This window comes from Erpetoichthys calabaricus, chromosome 3, assembly GCF_900747795.2.
Source record: "Erpetoichthys calabaricus chromosome 3, fErpCal1.3, whole genome shotgun sequence".
Classification (NCBI taxonomy): domain Eukaryota; kingdom Metazoa; phylum Chordata; class Cladistia; order Polypteriformes; family Polypteridae; genus Erpetoichthys; species Erpetoichthys calabaricus.
The window spans coordinates 63,465,710-63,474,532 of record NC_041396.2 but is presented as its reverse complement, the minus strand read 5'-3'; the positions used below and the strand labels follow the sequence as shown (position 1 = coordinate 63,474,532).

General features: G+C 35.2%; 1 protein-coding gene across 3 annotated transcripts in view; it reads left to right on the top strand.

Moving 5' to 3' along the window:
- Window positions 1-230: 230 nt before the first annotated feature.
- The window catches only part of LOC114648067 (hippocalcin-like protein 1), a 205,577-nt gene continuing 196,984 nt past the window's right edge, over window positions 231-8,823 (top strand). For 2 of the 3 annotated variants that reach the window (XM_028796870.2, XM_028796869.2), the window contains exon 1: window positions 231-601. The gene's annotated coding sequence lies outside the window, so the exon portion shown is untranslated. Of the gene's footprint in view, window positions 610-8,823 lie in introns of all 3 variants that reach the window. The other variant, XM_051924927.1, reaches the window with a different exon arrangement.

Sequence of the window (8,823 nt, the reverse complement as noted above, 5' to 3'; positions counted from 1 at the left end):
ATACACTAAAACAGTTGTGGGGAGGTTTCGATAAACGTATTTCATAAGGGTTAGGAAGGATCGAACCCGCATCATACAAAACGTTTTGTAAAGTTTATGAAGGACTGTGTTATAATATCAAAAGAGAAAGTAAATTTGAACGACCTGGAAAAGAAAACGTCGACCAAAACAGATTCCCCTATGGTGTAAAGAAATTGGAACGTTCCATTAATAAGAAACATAGTCTTCAGCTCTTTCTGGGCGCCTCGTCTTTTCTAAAATGGAATAAGACCTACAGCATTGTTGTGAAGAGCGTATTGAAATAATAAGACTTCCATTCAGACCAGTTGGCAATAAAGTATCAATACACAAGAAGGAAAGAATAAAGCGACTTCACTGCATTTACTTTTTCCGTTGAAGACTTTTTGTGGTCCTTCCGTTACTGTTGTGCAGTGACATTTAGTTGCCATTTGTTAATACAATTCACTTTTACCTCAGCATTCAACATATTCACATCCTAAGTTCTTAAGCGGACGAGCGGCTCGGTGCCTGGGAAGTACGTTTTCTGTGGATCTCTAACGGGGGAAAAAAGCCCATTTGCGACTTCAGCTGAAAGTAGTCGGTAAGTTGGTGAGTAGGTGTCTGAACGTGCTTTTTTTTGACATCCGCGCGAAGTCTTCTTTTCAGCATTATGCAGGTGCCTAATTAGTAAGTCGGAGGGCAGATTCTCATCGTCCATATTTTCTGCGGAGCCGGCAAATGCTGAAAGTTTGATTTCTTAGAAGGGAGCTGCTGCTTTAATAGACTAACTTCGGGTGCAAGACATTGCTTGTGGGAGGGCAGAGTTGCTTCGTAAAAAGCAAAACCAAATTAAAAAAAGGATGTGTTTAGCAAGTAGGCAGAAACGTGTAAAATGCAGCGCCTTTTTGCTTTGACTTGCTAAACTTTGTTTTTTTTTTTGGAATTTCTTTCAGGTGTGGATTTATTGTAGTTTGTTTACATATGTGTGCATTAGAGATGGAAGCTAAGGCTTCCGAGTTTCCCTAAAGTGGGACATTTCCCCCTCCCCCTCAGTGAGTTGTTTCTGCTCCTGACAATCACCTGCAAATTGGCTGATATTTTCACGACCCGCTACTCTTTTTTTATACAGTTTTTCTTAAAACAGACGTCTTTACGTCTGAAATATTAGTAAACAGCACATGGTTTTCTCTGGGGTTGGCTTTGCTGCAGGCAAAGGCGGACTTGTGGGATGCACACGCCTGTATTTTGACAGCTGTCACTTTGCTTTTTTCCAGATGGGTTTGCCTTTTTTCTTGTGAGTAAAGATGTTGATTGTAGCTCTTTTACTACTTTACTCTTAATATGAGTGATAGAAAGGAATAGTCATCCACTCGAACCTCTTTGCACTTTACAAATAAACAGTTGATCTGTTCTTTTTTGTATCATGCTCTAACCAATTGGAGAACAAAACAATCGTTTAGAATTGTGAAGTTCATTTTCCACTCTTTATAACGTTCGAAAGGGCTGGGTTAAACAGTAGGAACAACGGATGTGCCTGTCTTTATTTTTGGCAGCTTGTGCGTAGGGATCGAAAGAAGCATTTTTTTAACAGAATGGAATGCAGTTAACTCCGCGATCAGTTTGGCGTTGACAGTGTGCTCAGCGGAAGGCATTTCTTTTCTCTTTACACAAGGCTTTCACATACTGTTTCGGTTATTACCACTTTCATGATAATTTTTGCGCGGTAATGCCTCAAGTAAATATTGAGAAACTTTGGGCACGTATATGTGTAGCGGGCTGCAGTATTGTTAAACATGGTTTATCTCTTTAGGGATGCACAACTACATTTTCATAGATGCTCGTCAAGTACTGATACACCGCAATCAATTACAACAGTGTTAACTATATGTGTTCTCTAGTAAAATAGCATTTGTGTATTGTAGGATTATTTGTTGTGTATTAACAAATCAAAAACATAATACAATTTTTTTTCTGTATATGCTCGAGGAACTATATTGTACAGCTCATTAAGCTACATAATATGGATGGATACCACTGATCTAAAGCCTGCACTATCTGTCCCATTACCTGTATTTCTGTTAACTATGTAGAAAGTGCTTGGTCAAATTTCTTGCTTAGCTAGCATATTCAAATAAAATAGGACTCAAACACATATTACACAATAATTTATTAATTAATAACATGGTAGTTACAGTACATGTTCTAGTGTAACACCAGTCTCATATTTTGGTTTTTGTTGAGTAGATTAACCTGTACATATTCATGCATGTGCTGCCTTGTTCTTGGTTGGTCCAAGTATTTTACTTAATTTAATGGAATAAATTAAGTGAATGATTTTCTTTTTAATATAAAGTCATGTTTTGTCAAGTCACTTTCCCATCTTGAAAGTGTTGTAAAGTATAAGTTTTGTTTCGATTGGTGGTGATACTAATCATCTTTTTAACCTTTGTGAGTAATGACAATGGTGTTTTCTCAACTCTCATCCTGAGAATTTCTAAAGGAAAATGAAGGACTAGATAATTTTCTTATCAAAATTGCATCAGGCACTAAGATGGTGTGTTCGAGAAGCCACTGACCTTTCTGAAAACTTTAAAGGAAGTGTTAATTGTAATTTCTATTTTTGTGTGGTTTTAGACCTTTACTGAATAGTACCTGACAACTTGTAACCAATGTTTCTTTGTTAATTTGATAGCTTTGTTGTTGTTCCTTTACAAATTCAAGTGATGTAATGTATGCACCGTGAAACTTCAGAGTTGTACTCTGTATCAAAGGCAAAAACATGACTGTGCGGCCCACACAGTAGAAGGCCATAGAGTTGCCAGAGCAACTGTAAAATCTTTGTTGTGAATATAAATTGTTAGTTTAATGTCAAATGACTTGGTTTACTTGTATTTTTTGTTATGTCACTGTTGCCTAGACTTGCTTGACATTGCTAAGATTAAGGTGATATATATAGAGAGGATGACAGTAATAGATGGTTATGCTTATTCTCCTAGTTCAAAAATGTATACAGTCATTAGAGGTCAATTATTCTTTTGAGTAAATACATTTGATATTCAAGAATTAAAGTCAACATTCAAAGAATAGAGAACCATTCATTAGGTCCAAGAACGGTCATAAGCTGTGGTTTCAACTCTAAATGTTCCCTCAAATGTTGTTTGGTAGGTTATTGATTTTCAAGAAAACTTTAAGAAAGGATTATTGTGCAGTGAGCTGAAGAAGTTGAATTAATATTAAAGTAATGGCATCCGTGAAAAACACAATCTTAACATTTTTATTTATTTTGGTGGTGTCATTTTCTTAAGTAAATGTAGCCACACAGATGTTTATATGTACACATACATCACCTCCTCTTTCTGCATTTAGTCTTGTTAAGACGAGTCATTTAATGTGTAGTTTAAACAAACTGTGCAGCCCACTTCTTAGTAGTATTCATCCTGATCAGGTGATGCTTTGCATGAAGCTCATCAAAAAATGCATGGTTCATATGTCATCCTATGTCATCCTTATTGAGCAGTTGGAAACAGGATGGTGGCAGATATGGCATAGCATGCTGGTCATATACATAGTGAATCTGGCTGTTTGTGTATGTGTTCCAATATACTGCAAAAGACTTGTTACAATTTTTGCTTGTCAAATTTAGTATACTGATATCAGAGAAAGTATTGCACATCCTTAAGCATTAGAACATCAAAAGAGAACAAAGAAATAGATTCCAGATGGCTTATACACAGAAAAGTAAAATTTACTTATTGCACCCATCCAATAATCCTGCTTACTTTAGAACAGGGGTGTGGGAAGATGGAGCTTAGTCTAGCAAGACAGACTGGTTCCTAGTGCCTGGTTTTTTCCTGCATTTCAGCCTATCACAGGGGCACACATGCACTCGCTTACCCATCTATATTGGCCAGTTTAGAGTCATGAAATTGCCTCTTATCTTTTGAAATCATGACCAGACTAGAATTCATACTCACTACCTAGAACAGTACCTAGGATCCACTGAGACCACTGTGTGATAATGCCTCCAACAAGTAATTCAATGAAAAAATGTCATAGCAGAGCCACATTTTCCATAGAGTTAACATAAAATTCACAGTGCATTGAATTTTGAGCTTAATGAGTTTGATTTGTCTTCCATCCATCCATTATCCAACCCGCTATACCCTAACTACAGGGTTACGGGGGTCTGCTGGAGCCAATCCCAGCCAACACAGGGCGCAAGGCAGGAAACAAACCCCGGGCAGGGCGCCAGCCCACTGCAGGATTTCAACTACTATTTAGTTTGAATATGTGTAATTATTCTGTATTAATAAGAACAATATAGCACAGCTTTAGAATAACTAAGCAACAAATACTCTTTCCAAATTGTATTATCTAAAAATAAAAGAAAATGATTGCATGCACACAGGTATCTATACAGAAGCACACCTTAATCTGAGACATTTGATGCTTTCAGAATCTGCAAAGAATTATATCCATAGACCATGTGGTACAATACATTTGCATTTATCTGTCATTGTCATGGTAAGATATATATTTGTATGTATGCATGTAAATATATATATAAAATATTAGAGCTGGGAATTTAATAAAAATTATCTAATTGCATAAATATATGTAATTAATCATTATTCATTGCATCTAAAATTAAAACGTAATTATAAAATTAATTCATAAATCATGAAGTAAATATAAACTGAATCAAAAAATTTAATGTAGAATCGTCACAAAGAAATTAAAAAAATGGCATAGTTTAAACTTAAACAATCACCTTAAATGTGAAGTTTTAACAAAATACTACTTGATCAAGTATATCCTAAATTTGAAAAGGCAAGTTGAAAAGAAGGCAACAAGAAAACGAGGCCAATATATTAGTTCTCAAATTGGCATAGCATATAAGACACAGACATGTCAAAGTAATAAAACGATTGAAACAGCTGTTGGCTTTGAATACTCTACACAAGCACTATGCTTGCAAATGGTGATCTCCAAGCTGTTTTTTTGCCACCCCTTTGTCCAGCCCCTTCAGAATGTCTAACACATCTAAGAGGTTTAATAGTTTTGTTGTTAGTGAAATCGTGGTGAGCCTTGGGATTTTTTGGGTTACAAAAACATGCCACCACAGAAAAAAGGTGAGAGCACACGGCTCCACCTACACCTTTGTACCTGGCACACAAAAAAAAGATCTCTGTAGCTGCTGTCTTAACTTAAAAACTGACACCGTGCATTACTTGGATGGTTATGTTGCATTCCTGGCATAAATTAGAGAAGATACTGCAAACTGGAATAATAGGTAGGAGTAATCATTGCACTTTTATTTTGTAGAGTTTTGTCTAGGGCAGTTAGCACTGTAAGCTACATGGCAGACTGACGAGTTAATACTGAGGTACTAGAGACTTATTTTGGTTTCAGTGCCACTCAAAGATAACTTATTTAGAGCGCTTATGTAATATGATATTGAATCAATCTTATTACAGAAACATGAAATGGAAAAAAAAGAGCGTAATTTTTTACCTCTGCAACTTTTCTCTAGAATTGCACCAGGACTGCTATAAACCCCCCTCCCCACTGCCTTTCCTTCCACTTCCCTGCACCTACATCAGTATGTATAAATCAAGAAAATAAACACTAGTGCTACATGTTGACATGTGGTGTATCGTTCTGAATGATGTAATATGAAATTTTAAATCTTTAACTTAAAATTTTATTTCATACAATTTTTACAAGTAATATATAAATATGGTACATGAAAATGCTGTCTTGACCAAGGCACTGCCTAAGGCATTTGCCTCTTTGTTGGCCCTGGATTTGACAATATTTTTTAACGAGTTAAACAGGCCACATTAATCGCAAAAATGAATGTGTTAATTTTCCCAAGCCTCATACACACACACATATACAGTGTGTGTACATATATGATAATTTTTTTTTTTTTTTGGATGTTCTGATAATTCCCCAAGGATCTATTCGTATGACCTTTAGGGGGAACACAGAGTCAGCCATTGTACACTGCCCCTGGAGCAATTTTCAGGTTAAGGGCCTTACTGAAGTGCCCAACAAAGTAACTTTCCTTTGGGCAGTAATGGAATTTGAACTGGCTACCCATATATAAAGCATTTTCTTTGAGGAGGTGTGGTATAAATCTTACTTGGTAAGACAAGGGTTTAGTATCTTAATACAACCCACACAAACATGGGGTAATTTAATGGTGTAGGAAGTGAATTATGGTTAGAAATGTGTAATATGCATGGCAACAGAGTTCCCATTTTCTTGACGCTGCCTAAATAATTTAACATGTTATTAATTCAGCCTACTCTAGTACTTTGCTTTTTTATGTTAATGAATACCAGCATTCTGCTTTTTGGTCATTAGGGCTTGTCTGATTGTACCATCACTTTGATGTTACTCAGAAGTGCTTAGTGAAACCTACAAATTTTAGCTTTTTTTACTTTCATTGTGTAGCATATTGTATGATGACAAAGACTGACTCCTGTAAATATCAGAAACAATAGTACAGGATCCAGTATTGGAGCATAGTTGAATTTCGTATTATGCATGAATGTGAGTTAATAATTAGAGAGCTCCTGGGGGTATGGCATTTGAAGCAAGAACATGTCTTTGAAGGAAATTGCAGACTAAAGGCTTGAAAATCCCTTCCACTAATGCATCATAGTAGCATGTTTTCTTAGTCATATGCTATGCTTTTACTAAGCAGGCAGTTTGTGAAATTCTTTAACAAATATTTTGCAATATGTGATGCTCACATAAGCACACCTGGAGGTGTTATCAAATGGAGAGAACAGAATGGCACAATAGGTGGAATAGAGCAACAGGGGAAAATCATATTGGCCAGCTATGCCTTTTGTTTAAATTTACCTCTTTCTAGAAATTGGTTGTCAGTATAGTGTGTCATGGTTTTTATAACAAGGAAGTATCAAATTTTCCTCATTCTTAAATTGGAATGTCAACCTTTTTTTTTTACTGTATTCTCGGCTGGTTTGCTTATGGATTTTTTCTTTTATCTCAGCATTTAGATACCCTATGACACACTAAGGTTACTTCAGAGGCTCAGATGCCCCAAATTAAAAATCCCATTTAATAAAAGTAAGTGGTTGATAGTATAAAAATGATACAGTTGCTTTTGTATTACTGACACTTAACATTTATTACATTTGTTTGTAATAGAAATAAAAAAGACTCATGATAAACATCTGTTTAATCAACTGATGTACAGTTATTGCAGTATATGGTTAGCTTTTAGGTTTACACAGTTAAAAAAAAATATATTTTGATGTACTGTACCTCCTAGTAAACATACAATAAGGTATTGAAAATATAAAAAAAAGCTATACTGTGAACATGGAGTAGTGTGGCCCTATGTTTAGTGGGTATTGAAACCTCTTGGTTTTTTTTTTTTTAACTTTGGGCTTGGATGGTTCCTCTGTAGTATTTCACATATCGTTAAGGAAAAATTCCTGGGTGCGTTGAATTTATAATTTGTTCGAAAAAAACTGACAGTTGATTCCAGTTGAGTGATGTTTTATAAGTGCTGTGTAATGAACTGGTTCTCCTCCAGGATGTTTTTTTGCTTACTGATTGGGCTTTGACCCCTCCTTGAGATACAATCGTTGCTCAAAACAGATAAAGGTTCAGAACATTTTTGAGAAATCCTGTTATAAAACTTGTATTTGCATTTTAGCAGTTTTTATGTTTAAACATCCCAAAATATTTTATTTTATTAGGTAGGATGATGTAGTCATTTTATTTGCTGTTCTATTTCTCAGTATTGATTCTACAGCTGTGAATAAACTATTATTTGTTTGCTAGCAAGAGTACCTGAGGGTTAATTGATAATTTAACTGGTTTTATTTTTACTGTTTGTGACCTGCCTTATGAAAACAGATATCCATTCATTTATTTGCTCTTCCAACTTAGACCAGGGCCTATGGCTGTAGCTTTAGAACCAAGAAAGTAACTAGTTTTGGATAGGAAATGCAAGTCCATTGTTATGTACACAAGTAAAAAGAGCTACACATCAACACCTTTTCTGTTAAGTGAAACTGTTAATCATGTATTTCTCATTCGCTATTCTTTAGGTATAGACACAATGATAAAATGTTTTTTAAGTATCCACTTATGTGCTGTAAATAAAATGCCCTAATGTACAAAAGTCATCAGTTTAAATTACTCTGACAGGTGCACTCTAGGGGTTTGAATTATTAGCTTGACTCATGATACAAGGATAATGATATCATACAAAGATGGCACTAGTTCACGTAGAATGAGACAATGAGATATGATCAGATATAGTGTGATGGGTTAGTTTGTGACAAAGTTGGAAAAATACAGCCTTTGAAACATATCAAATATTCACACTTTGCTATTGTGTGAAACCATGATGGATTGCAGAGAGTGTAACATTACCCAAATAAAAAGGAATGCTAAAAATAAAGATAAACACGTTAAATAATAAATTCCTATGTTTCCTAATGAAATGATTTCAAAAAACATTTTTTCAGCCAACAGGCTCAAGTAGAATCCCCAACTTAAGTCATCATAAGAGTTTATAATAAACAAAACTGGTACTTGATCTGTTGGCTACTGTAGGTATTTTTCATAAAAATTAAATGATGAACATGATTGCATGTGCATTCACTATGTCACATTTCAGCAATAAAAAACTGTTATGTGCATTCCTGATAGCAATGTTCCTAATGTTGTTTTGCTAGACATCAAGGTATGGTAGCCTTTTTTTATTGGTCTTCATGTAATATTGTTTCCCTTTGGAAGCCCATACAGTTGTGCTTGAAAGTTTGTGAACCC